Source organism: Sitophilus oryzae, unplaced genomic scaffold, assembly GCF_002938485.1.
Source record: "Sitophilus oryzae breed Bouriz unplaced genomic scaffold, Soryzae_2.0 scaffold_172_pilon_pilon, whole genome shotgun sequence".
In the NCBI taxonomy this organism is placed as follows: Eukaryota; Metazoa; Arthropoda; class Insecta; order Coleoptera; family Curculionidae; genus Sitophilus; species Sitophilus oryzae.
In genome coordinates, this window is record NW_022146424.1 from 4,605,135 (window position 1) to 4,632,175 (window position 27,041).

The following is a 27,041-nucleotide window of genomic DNA, read 5'->3' on the forward strand; positions in this document are numbered from 1 at the left end:
AAAGACTCACAACAACGGAGATGACGTTCTTAGGAAAAATAAAAGGAATAAGTAGAGAAGATAGAATAATAAATGCTACAATATGAAATGAACTAAAAACACCATTAGAAGAAAAAGTAAGAGTATATAAAAATAAATGGAAGAAACATGTAGAATCAGATGACAGAATTCCACAAAAAATGCTATGATATAAAAAAATACTTGTTATTGTGGTGATTTAGTGTTTTTATTTTGCTGTGTAACACCAAATGTTCCAACCCTCAACTGTAATAGATGATTAAAACTGAGTTTTAATCATCTGCTTAAAGTAAAGAGTGGCGAATAAGTGTTTTATTTTGCTGTTGTAACACCAAAGTTTCCAACCCTCAGCTGTAATAAATACATGTAGCATTATTCTTGTGTAAATATTCTTGTAATAAGCATTCTAGTTATTTTATTACAATATATCTATGAGACTGGTCTTGGTTACTAACAATAATAATTTATAACAAAATTGTAGAATAGGTGCTTAAGTAGAAACTATATAAAATAAACTGACTTGGTTTGACAGTTTGACATGAGATCTCACAAATTTTTCTAGTGGAAGAATAATTTGCTCGACTTGGAATTTTTTTTACATTCTATGTTTTCGATGGGATCTCATTTATTCATTCTCACGATTCAAAATAATATTAAAGAAGTTTGACTAGTAAAGTCATATAATTCAAAAACTTTGAATTATTGTATAAAATCAGATAATATCAAACCGATTAATTCTAGTTTTCCGGCGACTTTCGTTATAATCCAAGCGAGGGGTGTCTCACTATTGGAATTACCTGTACATTTTCTTGGCAGTCGCTGGCAGTCATTGGCAGTCTTCCGGCATTCTCCTATAGTAATTACATGGCAGTCATTGGCAGTCGCTTGGCAGTAAAATGATATTTTGGCAGTACATGTACATTTTTCACCCAAGTGAGACACCCCTCGAATCCAAGTTTCAGCTTTAAAAATGTTTAATTCATGCTTGTTCAAAACCAATGCTTGTTCAAAATCATGTTTTTGTCAATTTTACACATATTTTATTTTTTATCTCGAAAACTTTAATAGATAGGTTAGTATAATAGAAAAAATATAAGATATAAAAGAAGTTTGCCAAAATGTAATAATATACTGAGTGTTGTATTTAAAATATCAAAGATGCTACCACTTTTCAAATTATCCGCCAATTCTGTTAATATTTTAGATAGATTAGAAACAACTGTCATTATGTAAAAATGGAAATTTTTAAAACAATTAGCGGTTCTCTTATTACCATTGCCGAAAAGTCAGTTACCGCTAGCGGGTAGACAGCTAAATTTTAGTCCATAAGGATATTTCGAGATTTTTCATTTTTTCCTTCTATTATAGGCTTAATGCTACCTAAAATTCAAAATTGAAGTTTGTGATACTTCTAGAAGCATGGTACAAAGAAAACAAGGTATGATCAGACAGCGGCTCCAATTTCGTTAAGTTTGCGCATACCACCTGTGACGTCATACGCCATACAAAAAAATATCCATATTGTTCAATTGCCACTAATAAAAAAGACCTAAAATAGGGAAGAATTAGGACATAACCCCAAAAGTTATGTCAAATCATCGAGCTTGACATTTGACAAATTAATTTCACATTTATTATGTGTCATCTGTTTGTCAATTTGAAATTGGCGCGCCGAACTTGCCGACTAATGGTGCCGTTTATCACCTGTGACGTAGTGACCAACCTCCGCAATATCATACCTTGTATTCTTTGTATCATGTCTTGAAGTACCTTGACGAGTTTAGACAAATTCTAGACATTTGGGCGACTTTTCAAAAAATGTTTCGCCTGTGCTTCTTTTTCACCCTCTCGTCACCCTCTATACTTCTTATTTTGAAAGTTGGCAACCCTACCCATAACCGTCTTAGAACTCTAATCTATCTAAGTTTTACACTTCTTCTAAAAGCTACGGATGAAGGACGAGGAGAATGTAACCTAGAGTTCAAAAGAAGACAACACTAGATCTGTGTGTGAAATAGTCCAATTTTCATCAAAAAAAGATCTAATCTAATATAGTTCGCCTTAAAATGATCTTGTCATAGGAATGGTCGTTTCAAAATCGTTGAATTTTACCTATGTGGTAGTTCTTCGGCCGTCGATGCAGATGGTAGGCCCGACTTCCACCTGTGATCGGCTGCAACCATCCGCGAACGGCCACCAGAACAGGTGGTCTCTAACTGGCGTACCGGCGCTCAGTCACTTGTTTTCACCGGCAAGAACACAACCGACAACGACGCGCCAATACGCGTTTCCATAGCCGACTTTTCGCGCCGACAGCTCGCGCGGAATTTCCCGAATTTCCACTGCAGTTTCCCCACGGAAAGCTCCAAGAGTTCGGTGTCAAAAAAAAACTTTTAAACTGTATTTTTGCCTCGAAGAACTGTTTAATTGATTTAACTAGGACATAAACTGTTTCATTTGGTAACATTTTTGTGTTTTATTTTGACTAGTGAGTTTTTTGTTTGAGGATGTTTGTTATTTGTGTTGGACAAGGATTGTTGCAGTGAATTTTTGGATTGATTTCGAATTGCCGAAATCCAATGGATAACTTTTGTTTTGGATAGTTTTGTCGGGTGAGTTTCGTTATTATCATTTTTACAAAATTTATATTTTGACAAATAAAATATACTCCCGGGTACAAAATTCCGCCACCCTAAAAATTTGACCAAGTTTGATGTTTCATAACTTTTTATTTTGTAATCCCATTTTTACGATTATAGTGCCAGTGTGAAGATAAATTTATCGGAATTACTTTTTAATATTTTAAGGGCTTATATTCTTCAGTTAGGTGGGTTCATATCGGGGTAAATCAAAACGGTTTTTGCAATAAATTCAAAACAGCCTGTGGAAAAAATGAGACTGGCATAATTTTGGACAAAAAAATAGTTTCTTGTAATCTTAGATGTATTCCTAACATTTCATTTTTTGATTATCTCTATTTTTTTATGAGAAAATTTTTTTAAATCATTTTTAAATAAAATATTGATTTTAGAGATTCTTTTATTGACAAAAACAGTAATTTTGTAATAATTTTAATAGCGTGTATGTCCACCTTTCGCAGCAATACCAGTTCGAGGTGTTCGTCGTATCGAATGTATCGAAGTATTAATGTACACTTTGGATGAAAAATAGAGGCAATCTACACTTATTACTTTGGATAATTCCTCCAAGATGATCATTAAAATAGGGACAAATTTAAAAGAGCTTTAATTTGAACTCAAAAAAATACAAAAAAATTATAGAAAAACTTCTTTCGGTCATAGTTAAAGAATATTTTAACGTGTTGTAGTTTTATGCTGTTATGCAGATATGTTGTAAAAAAATAAAATATTCAAAAATTTTGTACTATTAGGAAATTAAATATGTTAAAAAATAGAAGCAGCATTAATAAAAATCATTTCTGTATCGTTTTTTTGGATATATTTTTGGTCAAGGTTGAATTTTTATTCTAGATAATGAATATGTTAACCCTGATCCTAAAAACTAAAATAATTTATTCAGTGATCTATAATATATATTTTTTTTAATTTGCTTAATTTATATTAAATGAGATGAAATTATATCATAAAACAGCAGACCTCCGCTAAATTATTGTATGAATAAAGTTAAACTTGAAACAAACTGGTGTTGTGTAAAGGTTTGGTTTGGTTCAACGCAAAAAAAACTAGTAATCATGAAATGAAGACTAGTAATCATGAAATGAACTAAAAACGAAGACGAGGATGTTTATACTTTTCACTGAGCCTCCATTCTGGATGAATTATAGGATCGGAGAACGATTCTTTAATGAACAGTTGGTTTTGGGGATCAAAATGGGTATATAAAAAGATATAAAAAAAGAAATATAAGAGGTAAAATATAAATATGTACAAAAAACACACACAAAATGTGTAAGAGACCTATAAAAAAAAGAAAAATGTAGATACCGAAAGATAAACTTCAAGACAGTTACAAACATAAAATTGTAAAAAATAAAAAAAGAGAAATAAACAGATTATATACACTGAAATATTATCAAATTAACAATTCGCAAATTCGTAAATTCGCAATACAGGCGGCATTTTTCTGGCTTGAATCGTGTCGCACAGCGTGCGGGAAACTGGATACTTAGGATAGTTGTATATCTCGAGGTTTTGTCCTAACCTAACCACATTCGCATAATGTTGATGGATCTCTAAGAAAATTCTATATAACCTTCTGTTATATTCATATAATCTATACTTAATTACTTTGGAGTCTTACCACTTACCATTTTTGCCAAAGAATGCCTAGAGAAGCTAAAGAGTCCTATTCTGGGTACCAGCCCATCAAGAGATAGAAGGTAATGAAAAAGTAAACGACTTATCTAGAAAAGAAGCAAACATGGGAAGCCTCCAACTGCCCAAGACCAGGGAAAAAATTTCCTAGCACTGAAAACCAAGAAACCGAGAAAACCAAGATTTTCATTGTTTTGGTTAAGAACAATCTTCGGATTGTCACGGGATTTTTAACAGGACACTGTCGCCTCAACGAACACCTCAGTTAGATTGAAACTAAGAAACAACGGCGAATGCAGATTCTGTCGAGAAAATGGGGAAATGCCAGAACACCTCATCACTGAGTGCGTCGAGACGGCAACCATTCGTGTCATGAAGTTTGTTACGACTGATATCGGAAGAACTAACCTCTGTAAAACTGTCTCAGATAATGACTTTTATCAAAACCCTGAGCCTGTATGATGAGTAATAACTCGTTAAAACACAATAGATCTGTAAGGTTGCGGTGCCACTTTACACGATTCCTTCAAGATGACCATTAAAAGTGTTACCAAGACAAATAATCCTTTACTGATAAGTAGTGCAAGGTCTAAACTTAACATTCACAGAGTAATACCGATAAAAAAAGAAGAGTCTCGTTGACAAATCAACTGCAAACCACATTCCGATTTGAAACCATAGAAGAAGAAGAAAAAAACAATAAATCGGGACGTCCAATCGATCAAAACCGTTTCAAATTCATTTCGAATCGCTATTCGATTTGGTTTGATGAGAAATTTATCATGGACTCGAAATTTTGACGGTTCTTTTCAGATTGGGCTGCATTAATAAGACAAGGAACGAAAAAATATGATGTATGTGGTGTCAATCAAAAAACATTATATAAATAATTGATATCCTCTCGTGTTCTATGAATTTTTATTAAAATATTCAATGTTTGTTGGGATTTAATCTTTGGATTGTATCGTTTAAAATTATGATCTCTACAAACAGCTGCAGACACAATCGGTGAATTTAAAAATATTTCCTAAAAATTTCCTAAATATATATTCTTTATTACAGTAATTACAATTATTTCCTAAATAGATATTCTTTTTGAACAGCTAATGAAATCCACGTGAAAACCACCTGTTGCGAAATATACTGCGCATGCTTAATATATTCAGGAGCGTGTAAAAGTGTACAAATATTATCTGACTATAGTCATTTATTATCTGACTATAGTCATTTGTTACCTGACTATAGTCGCTTATTATCTGACTATAGTCATATATAAAAAGAACTCACCTGGCTCCTCAGCGCTTATATAGAGCGTCGGCTACCTCTCGCATGTACCTGTGATGTGTGTCATCAATATTTCACAAGTACACGGGACCTACTTACATGCAGTTTATCCCCGAATCCGAACGGCACTATTTGAGAGGCTGTACAAGGCAAATATACTCAAGGTGGTTTGCCATTGCCTTCCTTGAGGTAGCGGCTCGAGCGTCGCTCTATTTAGATAAATAAATATTTTTATTTAAATAAATAAAGCGACCGTACTGGCTGGGGATCGAACTCAGTACCTTCCGCTCCGCAGATCGACACTCTACCGCTGGAGCTACGGCCGCGGCCACTCTTTATAGAAACTATTAAGTTAAATAGTACTTTGTTGAAACTATTTTAACTATACTACTTCTTTTTTTTTTTTTTTTTTTTTTTTGAGGATGGTAAAAAATCTTCTTAGACGCCTGGTCTGTTGTTCTGGCGACCGAGGTGTGCCGGATTCCTACCGACTAAAAAAAATTCCACCCTATTTGGTAGACAAACTGCGCTGGAACTGCTCACGCATTACTTCGGCGCAGATGCCCCTCTCTACGTTAGACTTTGGTCATTCTTCAACCCTCCGTTGATCCAGCTCCTTCTGTCGTAGAATTTTTGATATAAACGCCACGAAAGCCTCCCATATATCTTCGTCCTCCACAATAGATGGTACTAAGTTTTCTTTTTTAAAGGGTACCTTAAAAATCCCCTTGATCTTTAATCTACCTGGTTCCCAGGCCGAGCATTCAAAAATGGTGTGACTGACATCGTCGATGGCACTGCTGCAATATTTACAGGCCGCACTAGCTCTTTTCTTGAAACGATATAAATAATGTTCGAAAGCTCCGTGACCGCTAAGTATCTGGGAAAGATAATAGTCTACCTGTCCGTGTTTTCGTTCAGTCCATCTTCTTATATTCGGGATTAACATATGTGTCCATTTTCCACCGTACGCCTCATCCCATCTTCTTTGCCACAGTTGATATAATATCTCCTTCGCTTCATTTTTGATATCAGCCTTATCTGTTCTTCCTGTAGTTTTTTGATCATATATATATATATAAGCCCTTTCCTTTACTACCAGGTCTATTGGTGGTATACCTGCGATTACGAATACCGCTTGCTCCGCTACAGTTCTGTAGGCAGAAACAACTCTCAAGGCGCTCCGTCGCTGAACTGATAGAAGTTTCTGTTTTTCTTTTTTAACCTCCAGTGCCTTTGCCCATATTGGAGCGGCGTACAAAATACTGGCGTGGACCACTTCATTTAAAAGTATCCTTTTCTCCTGCCTTGGACCTCCGATGTTTGGCATTACTCTTGCTAATTTAGCCACTGTTGTCTGAGCCTTTACCACTACTGCATGTATGTGTTCTTTGAAATTCAGCTTTTTATCAATTTGTACTCCCAGATATCTGAGGCTTTGACTAGGACTGAGGACCATTGATTTCCGTCCCATCCAACACAATCTTTGGATACGTAAAAGATCGCTTATCCGTTATCAGTACAGCCTCTGTTTTATGGACAGCCAGTTGCAAATTTTTCATCTTCAGCCAACGGTGTATTCTATCTAAACTGTCGTTAACTTCAATCTCCAGTTGTTCTGTTTTACTTGCCGTTGCCACAACAGCAATATCATCTGCAAATCCCACTATATCTGTGTTTTCAGCCATTTCCAGTTCCATAAGCTCGTCATAAAATATGTTCCATAGGAGGGGTCCTAGGACCGATCCTTGGGGAACTCCCATTGTTATGTCATACGTTTTTGTTCCTTCAGACGTTAGATAGAATATTTTTCTCTCTGTAAGATAGCTATTCACCATATTTTTCAAATATTCTGGGAAATCTTTTCTTTTCAAGGCTTGTATAATTTCTCCCCATCTTGCAGTATTGAAAGCATTTTTGACATCTAAAGTTACTAATGCACAATATCCTTTATTTTTCCAATTCCCTTCCTTTACACTCCTTGCAATGGTGATTACTCGATTGATTGCGTCGATGGTCGATATGCCTTTACGATATCCATACTGCCGATGTGATAATCCTCCTATGGTGTCCACATGGACCTCCATTCTTTGTAGTATTAATCTTTTCAGGAGTTTGGCACTGGTGTCTATTAGGCAGATTGGTCTATAAGATGACGTATTCTCTATTGGCTTGTTGGGCTTGTGTAGAAGGACCAAATTTTGCTGCTTCCATTTGTTTGGGAAACATCCAGAAAGAAGACATTCATTCACTGTGTGTAGTAGTAACTCCGGCCATACATCAATGGCTATTTTAAGAACTTCGTTTGGTATGCCGTCAGGACCCGGTGATTTATTTGCCGAAAGTTTTGTACTTGCTTGTTCTAGTTCGACTACACTAAAATATTTTAGTTCCATTGTGTTGTTCCTGCACACTTTTTTCTTTCCTCCGTCATATTTTTTATGCTGCTCCTTTGGGAAGAGTGTCTCTACTATTTGGCAAACCCAATCTGGGTCCAACAGTCCTGGTATATTTTCGTGTCCTATCCTCTTAAACACTATTTTGTAAGGGAGTCCCCACGGGTCATTTTCAATCTCTTGGCATAAATCTCTCCAGAACTGCTTTTTACTCGATCTTATAGCTGTTCTTAAAAGCTTTCTCCGACTTTTGTATTCCTCTGCTAGTGTGGTGTTTCCCTGGCTTCTTGTCCAATTCCTTCTAGATTGTAAACAATCTTTTCGTAAATTATCGATGTTTGATGTCCACCAATATACTGAGGTTTGGTCTGGTTTTGTTTGTCAATCAATGTCACATAAATGACATTGATTGGCAAAATAAACCAGAAAAACCAGCCTTCTCCCGCTGGTTAATTTGGTGCCAGTTATGACCGATATTTTTCAGTAACCGTGTTCCGTAATAAGAAAACTTTCAGGAAACCGGCAGAAACGGAACATAAAACCATAACCAAGGTAAGCCACGGAATACACCCTAAATGTGGCAACTTGACATTTTTTACAGCAGAACTACCCAGGGAGAAATTTAAATTCCAGTGGCGCCGAATATGTCCATGGTTGACAACAATGAATTTAAAAATGGCGTCCTCGATAACGTAACTAAAAATTTAATTGGTATTAAATATAGTTTAAATTTGTTTTAATTATGTGATGATAATGCTAACATGGTTAGCGAAACGTGCGTCCAGCGTAAAATTAAAGCGTTTGTGCTAAATTAGTGTATTATTTTGCCGATGAAATAGTAAAAATATCAATAAAAAATTAAAAATAAAATATTTGAAAATTAATATTCATTTAATAGGCTCTTGGCTATGATTTTTATTAGTTGTTAACTGTTTTAAATATTTTACTTTCATTGATCTCATTAAAAAATAATATTAAGTGATGATTTGCATAGAAAATGAGATGATCTATTGTATCTTGGTTAATTATTTAAAGAAAGGAAATTTATTAATTTCTCTTTCTTCTTTTATGGTCTACAATTTCGTTTCGATTCTTTTTTATTTATAAAATATAGCCTTTATTAATTTAAATCTTCATTTTAATTCTATTTACCAATATAATATATTTACAGTACCTACATAATAAAGTCACAATAATTTAAACTTATTTTGTTATGAAAACGTTTGTCTGCTATATTTATATTCACTAAAATATACAGGGAGTCTTAAAGTGTCATATTCTTAGGGGTGGTAGCCCAGGAACCCTATGAGGATTTTTTCGCGAAAAAAACAATAATTTAATTTTTTTCTTTTAATTTTCTTTTTTTTTTCTTTTTTTTCTTTTTTTTAATATCTTTATGTATCTTTATAATATATGGCAACATAGGTACTATATTAATTTTAGACGGCCGAGAATTCAGAAGATTCAAATGGTTCTGAAGCAAAAATATTCTTTTTTTAATTTTCAGAATAAAATAATTCGGATATGAAAAAACGAAGAGAAAATATGTTTCTATTACTGAGATCTACCAACTCTGTCATATGTGCACATATTAAAATATGTATCTGTCAAACCGACTCTGTATAGGTAAACATTAGCATAACTAGCAATTCATCCTGGGGGGGCCTAGGTTTGAACCTATGGGGTGCCTAGGGATTTTGTTTTTTAAAAAAAATATCATTAAAAATAAATACATTTTTTGAATAAAACGTTTACATGAAGTTCTCTATCAATAAATTTTATAAACTTGGTTATATCAACCCGTGTTCCAGTGGATTACTGAAATACTTACCAATTTTGTAAAAAAATAAAAACTAGCACACATTTTTTGAACACAGATTATTTTTAAATAATGTTTACTTCATCACAAGCAAAAAAAAATAATATTTAGCCAAGAGCCATCGTTCAGTCAAAATTCAAGATTTCTCTGAGGGATGCTCAGCAGTACCTATGGGGCCGGCACCCCTGTAGTTACGCCAATGGAGGTAAACTACAAACATATTTATTATTGCAATTATACTGATTTGAAAGTTTTAATTATCAAAGTAGTATTACACTACAAAAACCTACTAATTAACAAAACAAAACATATTCATATTTTCAATGCACAATTATATTGCAAATTGTCACTTAGTACAAGGATATATTATATTCTTGTATAACATTTGATCACAAACGTACATAATAATAGAATGTAAAAAAATCATATGAATTAATTTTAATATTTCTTTATAATAGTCAATTATTTTCTTATATAAGAACGAGTTAACTTTTCTTTATTCAATACACAATGATAGACTTTTTTTTTCTATTTAACTCTTTCTATTAAAAAAAACTTTATTAAAACGGTTGTATAAGAAAAATATAATAAAATATGTATGCCATTTATTGTCGACAACAATAATTATTCATTTTAAAACTAAAATATCGAGAAGAGAACCTTCTGTTACATTATTGGATAGGGAATAAAAATCATTAAAAGTTGATAGATGCTCAAATAGTTTTATGCTTATATACTACACTTTAGATGAAACAAATATTAGAGGCAATTCTGGAGATTTCTGCAAGATGATCATTAAAAGTAACAAATGTAAATGAGCCTTTAATTAAAAATATTTTTCTTAATTTATAAAAAAAATCTTGTATGTACTTGAGAAATAGATTTATATGTTAAAGTTATAATATATTATGTTCTAGTTTTTTCGTTATTAAAATTAAAAAAGCTGTCTAGACCTGAGTGAATGGCCTAAAATACACGGTACAATAAAAGTGTTTATATTTTTAATAGCAACGTATAATTAACAAGTTTAACATTAACACGGTAAGGCACCATTAAATATGAAATATGATAGAACGTGGGAAACACTGAGCTGCTGGTCAGTTATTTTCTTATATGTTTCTGTCATACTTTCGTATTATATATTATAGAATCCGAATATCACAAGAAGATTTTCTGAAATATTTTTTCTTTAAAAAAATTACTTGTACTTTACAGAATTAAATTATTTTTTGTAAAGAGCGATAAACAATAATTCATATAGTTGGCTATCCTGCAGGTTTTATTAATTTAATTATTGAATAAGTGTATTAAAAAAATACTTGTTAGGTTATGTGCTTGTAATATTTTTTTATAAAAAAAGGCAAATTAAGGTATCATAAACTAGGTTTATAAAAAAAAAAATGTTTGTTAGAAGGTATCCAATGTACAATAATCACTATCACTATCACTTCCACAAACCACTGGAGGTGAACAAAATGGATCGAGGAATGTGGACAGATATAACATTCCTTCAGGACTGACTAACCTAGTATACACACGGGTCAAAGACCGCTGAAAGAACAGGGGCTGGAGTATTTGGGGAAAGATCAAGGGTAAGCTTATCCTTTTCCTTGGGTAAATACAAATACTCAGCCGTATTCCAAGCAGAAATCTCCGCCATTCTACAATGTACGACAAAAAACAATGGAAGAGCTTATTCAGGTAAGATTGGGGTGCTTATGAGCCCAAAGGTATCGGCGAGATTCGTTTGGGAATTCCTAGGTGAACTGGAAGCTCTGGCACGAAGGAACAGAAATAAATTATTCTGGGTGCCGGGCCAGAGCGGCATCCAAAGCAACGAAAAATCCGATGAGCTAGCTAGGCAAGGATCATCGGCATCCTATCTTGTTACAGAGCCATTACTGGGAATAACCAAATATATGGCCCGTAGTGCACTAAAACTCTGGATGAGGATCCCAGAACAGAATACACACTGGAGAAACAGACAGGGGCACAAGCACAGCAAGGCCTTTATCCAAGGACCTAGCTATAAAATCGTAAAAGTATTTCTAATGCTTAGCAGGAATAAAGTGCGGATTACAACAGGCCTCTTGACAGGACACATGGTTGTCAAGTGTTACCTGAATAAGTTCAAACTGTATCAAGGAAGTCTTTGCTGCATATTCTGCGATGAAGATTCTGAAACAGTGGAGCACATAATATATGTCACTGCGAGGCTCTGGGTCATAAGCGACAATTTTTATTTGGGAAATCTAGGCTAGAACCGGAGGAACTTCCTATCAAGAACCTGCATAAGTTAGAGCAGGGCGCAGGGATAGGAGAATGGGTACAGATATAGAAAGGGGACAAACACAATAGACCTCACAGGTCGCAGTGTTTCCGGCAGGGGACGGCCCCTTGTTATTGAAAAAAACGTAATAAAATATATTTAAAATTAGAATTAAGGTGCAGATAATAAGGTGCCCGGTGGCGTAGAGGTACAGGCTCTAGTCTACCAATCTCAAGGTTGCGAATCGAATGGGGATGGGAAGGGGTGGGTTCGAATCCTACACCCGGCATTTCATTAGCCGGTTATTTTTATTAAAATAAAAATAGTTTGGGTACCTAGGGTGACTCAGCCTTAAATGAGTACTTGGGATTCACAATCCTGAGGTAATAATAGGCGGTTGAAGCGTAATGCTAGCCACATTACCTTCCTTGTATACAGAACGGCTCTAGTATGGCAAGCTGTACCTTGCTACTCCCAAGGCCTTAAACGCTATATACGGGAGCTATTGTTATTATTATTATTAAATTAGAATTAAGAAGTTCTACATATTTTTATAAATTTAAAAGGCAAAATGTACCTTTATATGGCTTATTATATTGTTCCGTCTTCGTTTGTTACACCCTGGTTAACAACATTTTGAAATCGTCAAACTATTATACGGTGCTCAAAATTGCCGATTTTGTATTGATCAAAAGATACTTCGCCGCGCCGGCGCCGATTATGTTTAATTTCTAACATTGTTTTGAACGTCAGCATGAAAAGAAGCTGTGATTATGTAAATATTCCTTTTCTATGTTGAATGCTATATCTGTATTAAAAAATGGCAATTTTTTACATTGAAAAAAAATTATATTGATATCACAAATGAGAAAGTCAAATCTTAGATGTAGATTATAGATTGTATGGGAGGGGGTAAGTTAATTACAGCAACCTTCTAGATCTATTTTGCTCCCCTTTGTTGAGTTATAACTTATCACACAGTCTCAGAGCTTTGACAAAAGCCAGTATTTGACACGGTTTTACAGAGGTTAGTTCTCCATCTCCGATATCTATCCTACCAAAGTTTAAGGTACAAATGGTTGTCCTCTGAGTGCACTCAGTGATGAGGTCTTCTGGTGTTTCCCCATTTTTCCTACTGAATCTGCATTCCCCATTTCCTAGCTTCAATCTACTGAGGTGTTTATTGAGAAGGCAGTGACTTGTTAAAAACCCAGTGACAATCCGAAGATTTATTTTACTGAAATCAAGGAAAATCTTTGATTTCTCTCGGTGATAAGTCCTTAGAAATTTCTTTGAATGTCTTAGACCGTTGGAGGATTTCCATCCAGGTTATGGATGGATCCTTCCAGGTTCTTGAGTTCTGCTTTAAGTTGGTTTCGATTTGGGAAGCAGAGCGGTAAGTTCATTTAGGTATTATTAGTTAAATACCTACTGTAGTTGAGATGGCTAAATTTCCTGTTAACCTCAAGTGATGGCATGTATAATAAATCTACTTAAAATGTCCTCACAATAATTTACTGATAATGCAATGTAAGAAACCTGCTTTGATTTATTTTATATTCTCCAACAGTATCAGCAAAAATAAATTGAGCCAAACTGACATTAAAATGTAATTTCACGGTTAAGATATTTTTTATAGCCATATAGCATTTTGGTGCGTGCAACTATTCTATATCAATTAAGCATAATTATACAATGTCAGATGTGATTTAATAATAACAGTCGACTAATTTGAAATGCACATTCTATGGAAAAGTGCAACAGCCAATTATGATCTAAAAGCGTACAGTTATTTTTCATAGAAACCGCTTCGGATTACTGTAATTCTATTACCATTCTTTAGTGGTTCAATACTATCATATTCTTGTTCTTTCTCTCGTTTTAAATACCACACAGTTCAACTTCACACAGTGGCGGGTCTTGGTAATTTTTTTAAGGATTCTTCAAATTTTATAAAAAAAATATTTAAAAATTACTTATTCCTAATTTCCCATTTTTTTAAATTTATTTACCATCTCGCCATGATCGGATTACTGTTTTGTTCTTTTTTTTAATTTTTCTTTGTCATGTGTGTCTTGGACGGCCAGTTCTTCTACTACCTCTCAATAGCTCTGTTAGCGATGTTGTTGCCGCTTCACTCGAATATGTGATCAATACACCTCTATTTCATCAGGTTGATCTCATTATACACTTACTTTTAGTTGGTTAAGCTCCATAAATCCTTATTTCTAATAGTGTTTGGCAAGCATATTCCTACAATTTTTCGCAGACAATGGTTTATGAATACTTGGTGTTGAATACTTGGAGTTGGAGTTGTCTCTGCACAATAAAATAATACTGACTTGACATTTGAATTGAAAATTTTAAGTTTGGTAAGTAGAGAGTAGACATCTAAATTTTGTTTAGCATTCCTAAAGTTATTCAAGCCTTATTCTATCTTTAATATCTTTCTCTGTGCCCGGTCTGTTATAATAATCAAGTAAGTAAAATTATTTACCTCATTTAGAGGTGTTGTTGCCATGATAAAGGGAGCCACACTATTGATACAGATTCTCATCGATTTAGTTTGCCTAATATTGATCTTAAGACCTGCAATTTCTGCTTCATTTGATTCAAATCAAATCTTCTTACTCAGCAGCAGCAAAAATACCATACTATCACGTGATATGCTGCTGCTTCCAAAACCAAAGCAAGAACAGAGGTAGAAGTATTTGGGCCGAAAAATAAATACCCCCAACCACATAAACAACCAACCCAGCATCCAGGGAGAAATCTACGCTATTGAAAGATGCGTACAGCCATTAGAGCCATCTAAAAGAAAAGAAGAGGCAATATATTTATCTATAAGTATTAAAAAGAAGAACGTTACTTGAATATGCGTTCATGTCTTAGATAGGAACTATCGGAAACAAGAAATAGCCGTCTTATCCGATAGTTAAGCAGCATTAAAGGGTAGTCAATCTAGTTATGGAAAAAGCAATGCAATGCTTGGTGTATCTCTAAGAGACAAGAAACCTAATACAGTTATAAAACAGCGTACACGAATAATAGATGCTGTATATCTGCTGAAAAAACTCAAATGGAACTGGGCTGGGCATATTGCCAGAAGAACGGACGATAGATGGACCAAGCTTATACTAGAATGGCGACCAAGACAGGACAGAGGCCAAGACTTAGAAACAGAAGCAGACCTCCGACAAGATGGTCAGATGACCTAAAGATATTTAGGGGAAACTGGATCCAAGTGGCGCAGGACCGAGAAGAGTGGAAATATTTGAGGAAGGCCTACGTCCAGCAGTGGACACTTCAGGCTGGTTGATGATGATGATGATGATGAATCTAGCTTTGCTCAAACTAGCTAGCTTGGCTAGCTAAGCTAAATCAAGTTAGTCACTATCAATTTGAAGTTGGTAAAAGAATGCTTAGAGAAGCTGAAAAAATTGAGTGACAGCTACACCACACCAAAGGATAGAAGGTAAAAGCAAACGATTTAACCTCTGCAAAACCGTTCCCGATATTGGCTTTAGTCAAAGAGACTATAATATGATGAGTTATACCCAAGAAAGGGACACAGTAGATCTATAATATTCCATATAATCTACATCTACAAGATTAAATTAAAAGATATATCATTTTTTTTTGGGTGCCTGCAACATTGCATCGCTTATGGACTAGCCGCCACTGACTCAAGGTCTATGACAGCAGGCGCGATAATCAAGAAACTAATTAAAAGCGCACTTTACATAATCAGCGGAGAGTACAATGAGCCCGAATGTCAGTTTCGTAATTTAACGACGAGCGATGTTCTCTGTCATGTGGCCGACCGACAGGTTGAACTAGGTGCGAAAGACTGTGTAATCGAAGACGGCAATAAGGAAGCGGTTCGAAACAATAAAAGCGCGGCTGGAGGAAGGAAGAACGACGAAAAGAAGCAAAAGAGAGTAGAAACGAGATGGGCATGTGAAAGTTGTTTCGAAATGTGCAGTGAAATTTGTGGGAAACTTATAAAAGGAACGTTTTAAAATTAAGTTGAAGTCATCTTTGTCCTCCTACATTTTTAAACTTGTATTTATAGTAGATTTCGTAAATAATGCCTATAACAAGCTTGGATTAGGTTTAGGTTATCAATCTTCTCTAGGTAGACAGAGAAGAGCTATTATGGTTCTTTTAGAGCTATTATAGACCTTCTCAGAGCTATTATGGTTCTTTTTTAACCTCTAGATTTTGTGGGGAAAATGGGAAAACACCAGAACACCTTATCACTGAGTGCGCCGAGATGACGAACATTCGTGCATGCTTTTTTATGACTCCAATACATTCAGACCAGCCCATTGCTGTTTTAGAGAAATTTTTTTGCAATTGCTCTTTGGGAGGCTGTAAAAAAGCATGTACATGCAAGCGAATAGGACTCACCTGCACTATGGCATGTGGTCAATGCAATGGTATTACATGTATGAACCCAACAAATGTGGAAGTGAATGAGGACTATCCTTAAGATAAGTTATCCCATTTTTGAGCTAAGGTTTTTCCTATTTTGTTATTAAACGTGTAAATTTTTCAATATACCTATGTCATGGGAAATTATTTGTAAAACTGCAATTTTTCTTATTCAATGTTTTTAAAATGTAAAAAACGCAGATTTAAAAAAGTTATCTCCGCCACTGGTAACTTACCTTTATTAAAAGATGGTTTTTATAGGAACTTGTATCCTAATAAATTTTTTGGTCTCGATATTTATCTTAAAAATGCTTTCATTTGAAGTTAAACACAGAATGGTGGGTTATTAAAACAATCCTCCTAAATTAAAGAATTCGCACCTGCGCCAATGAAATTCTAAAAAGTTTGGTTCTTTACCTATGTGGTAGGAAATTTTCATCTCTTCAATTTTTTACTCACGACTTCCTAAAATTCGTAGTTTTAGAGTTATTGAAGAAAAAGTAAAAAATGGCTATTTTTACCCTTTGTAGGGGTGGTTTTTGGGTGACGGGCTCAATGGTTCATCGCTGGGGTTTCAGAATGTTTAAAGATCTACTAAAAAATTGCAGCTTGTCTCTAACATGAGAAGTATAATTGAAAAATCAAATGACTTACCTGAAGGAAATTTGATTTAAATTATACGAGCATGTCCCATCCGAAATTATTACAATCCCACCCTAAACATGGTATCCCACCCTAAAGGCGGTCTAAGGTCTACAAAAACAGAATGAATTGGCTGGTACGGCGGAAGATGTGGGGGCGGCGTTGCCGCATTTTCTTTCTTTAAACGTTTGCACGAACACTCCAAGCAGACAGCTACTATACATGGTGAAAAATTGTAATAATTTCGGATAGGACATGCTCGAATAATTTAAATCAAATTTCCTTCAGGTAAGTTATTTGATTTTTCAATTATATGACTCTGCTTTCAGGTTCTCCCGAGGGTTCTCCAAAACAATCTCATTATTACTGCATACTCTTCATATCAGATCGGTTGATGTTATTGTTGTTAAGTCTCTTATCTACCATCGTTCTCTTGTCGAAATAAACAGTAAGAAGACGATTCGAGAGATGTTTTTGATGGGAGATGCGTGGAATCACGTCTAGATGGAATGTGCATTTTCTAAATTGTTTCTTTAAAACAATTTCGACATCACTATTCGTAAATAATGTCAGATGATCTTATCTTATTTTGTTAAATGTTTCGTTCTTTTTAGCAAAATCATTTTGGTGTTGCAACATCTCTATATTTAAGTAATTATTATCAGGCAGTAATCGTTAATTTAAAGCTTGATTTTATCTAATGTCATCAGATTATCAGAACTTCTGAAACTGTTTTATTAGACGTGGCTGTGCTAAAAAGATAAACTGTTGTCGATGTAGTTATACTTAAATATTTTGAAAACTTTTTTAATTTATTCTTTTTGATTTTTTTTTGCTCCCTACCAAGGGATTAGGTATGCCTCCTAAAACATTAAACATTTTACGGGATTTTTAAGTCTCCCAATGAACACCTAGAACCCACGGTGAATGCAGATTCTGTGGGAAAAATGGTGGAACACCAGAACACCTGAACACCTCTTCACTGAATGAGCCGAGACGACAACCATTCGTCATAAACTTTGGTACGACTTATTGACTGATAGCGGAGATGAAGAAATAACCTCTGCAAAACCGTCTCAGATACTGGCTTTTGTCGAAGCTCTGAGACTGTATGATGAATTATAACTCAAGAGGGACACAATAGGCTCTATAAGGTCGCGCTGATAACTTCCTCACTTTCATATGATCCAGTGACGGTGGAAATCACTAAATTTGACATTTAGACTATAAAAATTTTTTTGACAGCCAGTTTTTTTCCTCCAAAAATTTAGATATTTTTTTTTCAAAAACGGATAATGTTACCGTACACCGTGTTTGATATCAAAGTTCATAAAAAAATTACAGGGAATTTAAGTACGTAATAAAAAATGGGGATACCCATTTAAAATAAGGAACTGGTGACAACTTCCGGTATTTCCGGAAGTGCCGCCATAATGAAAATATTTTCAGTCGATAGATCGCGTTGTGCAAAAAATCTCCGATCTAGATATTGTAGTTCTCTAGAAAATTTTAATGAACGCTCCAGCCTGGGACATCCTCTATACTAGTTCTACATTTAAACATTCTATAAAAGTTATAAATAAAAAAATCAATAGCCATTAATCATTAACTTGAATGTAAGTAGGTACCTTCTTCTTAGATACTTTTATATTATGCTATTTGTAAGGAATTTGAATTTGTGTACTTAAAAAATGACTAAATTAACATATTTGATTAAAGTTAGATAGGATAATGTCAGATAAGATAATAGATAAGATGTGATTCTTAAGAGACTTAATTTGTGACTCTGCTTAGCCCATTTCTTGGTAGGATTATTGAAACAGTGCCTTAAGGCATTCTAGCCATTCTGGTACAACTCTTCTCGCCACCAAACGCGTTCGAACTTTTAATTATTCCCCTCGTAGCCATCTTGCAACAGTTAGACGTCTCGCCTAGTTCTCTCCTAATTGGAATCCTTATTTACGATCATAATTTCGATAATAAATCCTTTTTTATTATCATCTTCGTTCGGCTCATTTAACTCGAGATTTACAATGGTGTCTCGATGTTTCCCTACTGCAAAAAAGTTCAGTGCATCGAGGGTTTTATCTATATTTTCAGTGGTACAGTCAAATGTCAGTTTATCGGTACTAGTAATTTTACATGCAAAATTTATAAAATCCAGATTTGGTATGTTAGTATATGACATAAATTAGAATTGATTGACGTATTCAATTGTTTTCGGTCACTTCCGGTTTCACCGGAAATGATTACAACTTTTGATTTATAAATGGCACCCTCGGTATTCTGTTACATTATTCGATAGAAAATGGCACTCTGAATAGAATGACATACAAATGCCAACTTTTGACATTTTCACATATGGCTTATTTGAAATTGCAACACGCGATTTGACTCGAAATACCAAGTGTGTGGTATCAAATTATTCGTAAAAAAATGCTTTTTCCAAATATGCTAATGAGTCACCCTCGTTCCATTTGAAAAAATTGAGATTTGATTAAAAATACCATTTGGGCATCTTTAAACCGGCCAGGACCAGACACCAAAAACATTAGACGGTCAAATCTATTTTTCCCAGGCTCCTTGATTAAAAATTGGTGTTTTTAACACAGCCATGGCACTCTAGATTGAATTTTAAAGTACAATTTTTTATTAAGCGAGAATGTCAAAATTTGACATATGATATGTCATTCTATTCAGAATGTTATTTTCTATCGAATAAAGTAAAAAAATACCGAGGGTGCAATTTAAAAATCAAAAGTTGTAGTCATTTCCGGTGAAACGGGAAGTGGCCGAGAAGAATTGAATACGTCAATCAATCCTAATTTACGTCATATACTAACATACCAAATATCGTTTTTTTACCTGAAAAAATAAAAAAGTTATAGGGTTGAACCTCTTTTGAGATGCACCCGGTATAATAGATCAACAATGATTGAAAGATTTGGCGATAAATAAAGATTCGCGTGACAAATTTGGGTTCAGTGTTAGTATTATAAAGATGATAAGGGAGCTTATTCTTATACCGCTAACAAAAATAATTATTTTGTGCTTTAGGGAATGCATTTTCCATGTTGTCTCAAGGAGGCTGTTGTCGTACCTGTCTTCGAAAAGGGGGACAAGAATGATATATCTAATTATCGCCCGATTTTACTGCTTCCTGTTTTTTCAAAAGTCATTGAGAAGTGTATGGCCTCAAGAATGGCGTTATTCCTTGAAGAGAATTTATTGCTGAACGACCAACAGTTCGGCTTCAGGTCCGGACACAGCACTGTGCTGGCGATTCTGGACCCCGTGTCATTCATCTTGAATGGCTTTGAGGGTAAGGAACATGTTGGCGCGGTATTTTGCTATTTAAGTAAAGCCTTCGATTGTGTCTCACGAGTTGCTCATTAAAAAATTCGACTATTATAAATTTAGCGAGGGTAGTGTTGCCCTTTTGAAATCCTACATGGAGGGCAGAATACAGAGGGTGGTCGTTGATGGTGTGTGGTCGAGCCCAAGACCTCTTAAAAATGGTGTTCCACAAGGCTCAGTACTGCGCCCTTTACTTTTTTTGATTTATATAAACAACTTACCACATATCCGACGTGACGACCACTACGTTTTGTTCGCAGATGATACAGCGGTCTCGGTCAGAGGAAAAGAGCTAAAAGACCTAGAGGGAAGCGTGGATGACGCTCAAGCGAGGGCGGCTGACTGGTTCCGGAAAAATAACCTAGTTTTAAATGAGGCCAAAACAAATCGTGTAATTTTTTCTTTGAGGAGTGTGCCTGAGGACTGTCGCTTCTCCAGGGAATCTGTTCCATTTTTAGGGGTTCAGTTGGACAATGAAATGCGATGGGATGCTCATATTGAGCAACTATGCAAAAAGCTAAGAAGCGCGCTCTTTGTTCTGCGTAATTTGTCAGGTACTGTTTCCTGTTGCGTATTGCGGACGGCTTACTACGCTCTTTTTTATTCTTTATATTTTATTCACTTATATGACTCACCCTGTATAAGTTTTTTTTAAATTTCTACTATCATACCTCTAGCTTCTAGCCACCGTATCTCTGTTAATTCTGATTTGAGCAAAAAAAGTATAGAGGTCATTTTTATGTAAAATTTGACGTTCTACAACTTTTATTTGACCGTTTTTTCTAATCCTTACCGTTTCTCCCAAATTTTTCCCCCTCTGGTTTCTCATTTCTAAAAAAAATCTTTCACAATTATTTTTTAGATCTTTCAAAACAACTTATATAAAAAAATTGAAGTTTTTACCAAAAAATTCGTATTTGAAGACCTATTTTCTTGGGCTAATATTTTGCTTCTACGTATTAACTTGGTTTGTTCAGTATTCCGTATAACCGTTGGCATTTTCAGCACACAACCTTTCTACCGTATTTTAGGCCGAATAACATTTCGCAGCGGTATTTCTGTAAATGTTAGAACCCATCTTACACACATACGTACATCGTCGTGCTTCAACAACACGATCCGTCATTGTAATGGCGCACATTTAACTCTTTGCGTACCTAATTTTCCACATGTCGTCGCATAATTTCGTTGAATTTGTTTGTCTTGCCCAATAGAACATCGTTCTTTCAGCCACAGCAATAAACCTACATTTTGTCGAACATAAATACCTCAAATTGTGACTTATATTTTAAGGTTACAATGTGCAACATTGCATAGCGAAATAGATAACACTTGGTATAAAATGTGGTAAACTTATCTATATCAATTTAAAAACGGATTTAAATAAATAAACTTAAATAGGATTAAATATTAAAACGATAAGTTAATGTCAAAACTTTAATTACATAAAAGCACACCTATTTTTGCAATATCATATTCAAATCTAGAAAATGCCACTTTACCTAAAGACGAAAACATACGACCAATGTGTACTAACAGTCATGACCTATCAGGAAAGACCGTAAAAGACTGTAGTGGATGCGACAAAAGACCCAGGTAATAGATGTCATCCACAGAATCAAATCCCTCAAGTGAGTAGGCAGGACACCTTGCAAGAAGGACCAATGTATGGACCACAAAACATGGTACTTGCGAGGAATTAAGAGACCTGGAAGCTGGACGGAGACCAAACCTGAAGTGGGACCATTAGGAAATTAGCAGGGATAACTTGGGCCCGTATAGCCAACAATAGACAACAATGGTCCCAACTTCAAAGAGAGTGAACTAAATATGGGAGGGAGGCTGCACCATAATTGGAAATCGTTGAATAAGCTGAAAATGATGATGATGATGATTCAATATAAGCTTGCTCAATGAGAAAAGGAACTACACACACCGGAAAAATCTAGGGATATAATTTTATTAAAGTTAAAAATAAATGTTTTGAATAAACAACCACATATTTGTAGGCCGATTCTTTCTACTTCGATTGAAACGAAGTAGTCACACTAGTTATTAACTAACTACTCACACTAGTTCGAATTTAACCTGTACTGGCTATGTTTTTATGATAACTGGCCAGAATTCATTCAAACAACTCTGTTTAGTATTAAACGACATTATGGAGCGTAGACATCTTAACAAAGACGAAATGCTAAGGGCCATTGTTATGCTTGAAGCTGGAATGCGCCAAATATACGTAGCTAGAGCATTAAATACAACGCAAAGTGTAATATCGCGATTAAGTGCACGCTACCGTGAAAGTGGTGATGTTGCTGAAAGGCACACAAGGCGACATCGCATTACTACCCCTCAGCAAGATCATTTTTTTACAATTAAATGCTCGACGCCGACCGACTCTTACAGCACCAGAGCTTAGTTTAATTCTCCAGGAAACACATAATGTAACCGTTAGTCCTGACACTGTTCGCAATAGATTAAGGGAGGTCAACTTAAGAAGCAGACGCCCCTGGAGAGCTCAACCCTTAACGAGAGGAAATCGAGAGGTACGATATTTGTGGGATCAAGATCATGTTCAGTGGTCGAATGAACAATGGGCCAATGTTCTCTTCACGGATGAGTCACGCTTTGGAATTCATCCGGATTCGAGAAGGCTTAGGGTATGGAGAGAACCGGGAAATCTTATTCGGTTGGATCATGTTCAGGAAGTACAACCTTATCAAGGTGGAACAGTTATGGTCTGGGGAGGAGTCCAGTTAGGCCGAAAAACCGATCTCGTTTTTCTTGAAAGGTTTCTAACAGGAACCACATATCGTGATTTAATTCTAGAGCCTGTCGTGTTACCATATGCCAATGATTTTGGGAGAAACTTCATTCTCATGCATGACAATGCACGGCCTCATACAGCCAGAGTGGTAAATGTGTTTATCAATGCTCATCAATTAAACATCTTACCCTGGCCGACACAATCTCCTGACCTCAACCCCATCGAGCACGTATGAGACGCGGTCCAAAGAAGAATTTTAAGAATAGGTATGCCTCGTGAAACTCGTAGGGATCTGGTTCGGGCCGTGAATGCAACGTGGCAGGCTGTACCTCAAGAAGAGATCGACAACCTGATCAGGAGCATGGAGAGACGATGTAGGGCTGTAATGAACAGTAGAGGAGGCCATACCCTTTATTAAGTAAAAATGGTTTTATCTTTTTTTTTTTAATTCACAGTTAAGAGTTAAAAAAAATGTGTGTATTTTTTTGAGTTCAATATAAATCAAGGTAAATTTGAAAAATTCGGTAAATTTCGCATTCTTATTTCCAATACGTCCTGTAAACTATTTGTTTATTTTAATTTTATTATATCAGAAATGCAAATAATAAAATTACTGACAATGGGTGGATAAAATTGTAATATCCCTAGACTTTTCCGGTGTGTGTATTTTGATTAAACCTTTGTATTAAACTGAGAGACAACGCCAGTCTTACTATTTTTTTAATAGAAAATCGTTTTGCTTTTGAAATAACTTGCATAGACACTTAGTACTGACCCTGTATCAATGGTACTGTATAAAATGGAATGGAAATAATAAAAAACGAGTAACCTACGCGAGTTTCAGGAAGTCACTTAAAACGTGATTCATTCATAGCAGGTCTTAGCTGAGGCTCATCTGTCGGCAAAGATGATTGCGGTTGCAATTTACCACAGACGCCACGATTGAAGCATGATAAATGATAGGGATCTAAAAGATACTAGGTAAATACTGGGATGAATCAAAAATTAAATGTACACAGAAAGAAAATACCGTATGCTGGAAAAAAGGCGTCTTCGAGATCAAGTAAAAATATTGAAGACATATGAGCATTTGCTTATACGAAACTTAGCTCAAGCGTGTGACGCAGGGCAGATGTCCCTGACAGAGAGCTGCATCTTAATATAGTTAATTCAAGTGATATATAAAAAATAATTGACAGAATAAAATACGTCAAACTAGAAAAAGGAAGAGAGATCTGATTATGAGTATAATAGTCTAAGAGCTAGCAACGTTTTCGAGAAAGTATTTTAAGACGTCTGGCTCTTTGATATATCTTTTACTATGTTCTCTGGAACAGAATGCGGCCCGTCTGGCTGCCGATACCCGTTGCGTTCACTACTGCGCATCGAAAGAGGATCCTATATTTTTTATTAATTTAGTCCTCTAAATTCTAATATTGAATATAATTGGAGCATGTCTCAATAGCGCAGTGCTTAGAGTTTCCGACCACGAACCGATGATTCAGAGTTCGAATCCGGGTCAGGTCCAAAGACTTTTTTATTTTATTTTCGTTTATATTCTGATAGTAAAGTATTAAATAATTCTGGTAATTAAAAAAAACAAATTAAAAAGTCTTTGCCCTGATCCGGATTCGAACTCTGAATCATCGGTTCGTGGTCGGAAAGTCTACGCACTGCGCTATGGAGACATGTTTGATTAATATTCAATAATAGAATTTAAAGGACTAATAAAAATATAGGATCTTCTTTCAATGCGCAGTAGAGAACGCAACGTTTACCGGCAGCCAGAAGGGCCGCATGCTGTTCTAGAGAGTATAGTAAAAGATATATCAAAGAGCCAGACGTCTTAAAATACTTGTTTTTCCGACGTTGCTAGCTCTCGTACTATAAGAACGAGAAACTCAAAGCCATTTCTGATCTATGTCAGTCATAATCAGAAATGTCAGGCTCGTGCAAAGCAACGTCTTGTGTGACAGTTTCTTCTTAATTCTTTGATTATTTTAGGCGTATTATTTAATTTTGATCTATCGATTTATAAATATCTTTTTAATCTTTTTAATTTTTTAATAATGACCTGATGATTATTTTGAACCATAAATACACTGTTATCGGGCATTATAAATAATTTATGTATTAACTAATGACTTAAACTTCATTCAGAACCTCGTAATTAGTGGAATAAATTAATGGTTTCAATTACACTTTATACTTTTAAGTTTACGATCATTCACAATACTTATTTCAAAGCATAATTAAAATTAATAGAATATCCTAGCAACAGCTTGCGTTAGTCAGTTGTATCCATAGAGAAAGCCTAATATGTAGCTTATAAAACAATTAACGTTTGATTTATAACCACAATTTCTTTTGACGAAAGATAATCAAAGGCGAACATGACTTTTCTGGCAAATTTTGAAGTATACCTTACACCTTAATATGCATTTCATTTTGTATGATTTTAGATCAACATTAAAGACAACTTTATACGTCTTAACACCCTTTACAAATAAATATTTTATTATTTCTACCGTTTTTACTGGCTGTAAACGCGTTCTCTCGAGATCTGGGTTATGGAGGCAACAAATGGCATTACGGATTTAATGAATAAAATATTTTACAGTGCTCGACTTTATCGACGTACCTAAATCTCGAAATAATCGACTTATAGAACAAGCACAAACTATTTATGATATTTGTAATTCTTGTTTGATTTTATTGGCCGATAGAACTTGTTATAGATACTTAATGTTCTCATTAAAAATATTCCATTTCTTTAAGTAGGTTAAAGTTTGTTTTTATTTTATATTGAAAATAATAAAAACATATTTATTTTCTTTAATACATTTTTTTAAGAATACATAGTTTTCTATTATTTGTATTTAAAAAAATTGTGTTGGGTTGGTGAAACCTCTTCTTACTACTCCATTCAAGTACCTCTATCTAGGTGCCGAGTTTTGTTCCAATCGATCCATAATTAAGAAAACTCCTGACGATTTCGTCCATTTAGAGGCATCGGTTCGAAACGCCGAGGGCGTCATCTTGTAAAAAACCCGTCCCAATTATGCCGCAATCGACCAACTTTTTTTCTTCAATATCAAATCCTTAGTCCCACACTGATGAAGATGTAAACGAAACGTCGTATCCGACTTTGCATGGTGGGACCGTGTGCACCGTCGCTCACATAGCCTACCTACCAAATTTGGTCGCGATCGGACATCAACTTTTGACGTTCTTTACGTCAAAACTAACTGTCACAGTGACACGTGTCGGACACGGTGAAATTGGTCTTGATTCAATCCAAAGACATCTAAATGGGTAGACAGAACACTCCATTCATAAAACTCATTTTATTAGAATCATACATGGTTTGACACTTTTATGAGAGTTAAAAAGAGATGGGTACATAAATATGACAACATAGTTGAGTCACTTGGCTCTATCAGGGGCGTGACGGTGGCGTGATGTTTTTTTTTTATCAAAAATTGATGAATTTTATCAAAAATTGGCTGGGATTTTTGATAATTTTCCCTCAGACCAATTTTCCATTATAACTAGTTTTGCCTGAGGGTAACTCTAATTTCACAATCGAAAGCGCCAACACATAAGAAAATCTACGTATTTTTGTAATAATCTACTTATAACTAAAAGTAAGCATGGCTAAAGGTAAAAAAAACGACAACACTTAAAAACGAAATGACACTTACCGTCGAAATATCATTTCCGGGTTAGAATAGTCCACCTTTTTACAAACTATGCA

General features: G+C 35.0%; 1 protein-coding gene across 1 annotated transcript in view; it reads left to right on the forward strand.

The window, feature by feature from the left end:
• Positions 1–2,273: 2,273 nt before the first annotated feature.
• Positions 2,274–27,041, forward strand: part of LOC115881559 — a 131,601-nt gene continuing 106,833 nt past the window's right edge. Inside the window, exon 1 of the mRNA XM_030899101.1 lies at positions 2,274–2,630. The gene's annotated coding sequence lies outside the window, so the exon portion shown is untranslated. The remainder of the gene's footprint in view (positions 2,631–27,041) is intronic.